The sequence below is a fragment of the Octopus bimaculoides genome, chromosome 3 (assembly GCF_001194135.2).
Source record: "Octopus bimaculoides isolate UCB-OBI-ISO-001 chromosome 3, ASM119413v2, whole genome shotgun sequence".
Classification (NCBI taxonomy): domain Eukaryota; kingdom Metazoa; phylum Mollusca; class Cephalopoda; order Octopoda; family Octopodidae; genus Octopus; species Octopus bimaculoides.
This window is the reverse complement of record NC_068983.1, coordinates 94,707,523-94,708,397: the sequence shown is the minus strand read 5'-3', so window position 1 is coordinate 94,708,397 and position 875 is coordinate 94,707,523. Positions and strand designations below refer to the sequence as shown.

The following is an 875-nucleotide window of genomic DNA, read 5'->3' as shown; positions in this document are numbered from 1 at the left end:
ATATATATATATATATATATATATATAAACATTGATTTCAAATTTTGGTACAAGGCCAGCAATTTCAAGGAGAGGGTAAGTTGATTATGTCAACTCCAGTGCGCAACTGGTACTTACTTCATCGACTCTGGAAGGAAGACAGGCAAAGTCAACCGTGGCAGAATTTGAACTAATTTGAAATGCCGTTAAGTGCTACTGATTCTGCTAGCTCGCTGTCTTACTTAGATATAATAAATAATAACATTGCTGATATGACCGTCACGACACAAAAATGCTATATTATAGGCAACAGCAGATTTTCATGTTTCCTCAAGCCAATTCTATACATTGCTTTTTAAGATTTTTTTTTTTATCTGTTTGGTTTTTAATGGTATCTGCATTACATTAAACCAATTGTTTTCAAGTGAATGTCATCTGAGTTATTTCTTCTCTGAACAATTCTACTTTCTGTTTCATACCAGTGTATCCAGAGTTATCTGCAATTCCTATCGAAATAATCCAAATATCATTAGTCATCATCTGATGACTTTCTTCATATAATTTCTAGCTCACATTTTATGCAAGGAGTATTAAAACGTTAATAACATTAACTCAATTATTGCTTTCATATACATAATATCTATGACTTATGTATTCTCAAACCAATTCTATTCTTCAAAACCAACCACTGTACAATCTTGAACATGCATATATGAATTATGTTCAATATATACGTTTCTCCCATTTACATAATTGGAAGAAATATTTCTTTCAATATTAAAATAAGATATTTTACAGCATATTTATTTTAATGGTATAAATACCATCACATAAGTATTGAAATACTTTCAAGTTTAAGTGTTGAAATACTTATATCATTGAATAAGTATTTCAAT

The 875-nt window shown here is 29.3% G+C and overlaps 1 protein-coding gene across 1 annotated transcript in view; it reads right to left on the bottom strand.

Annotated features, from left to right (window-relative positions):
- The window catches only part of LOC106873979 (synaptogyrin-2), a 35,469-nt gene that overhangs the window by 34,029 nt on the left and 565 nt on the right, over positions 1 to 875 (bottom strand). The window lies entirely within an intron of this gene.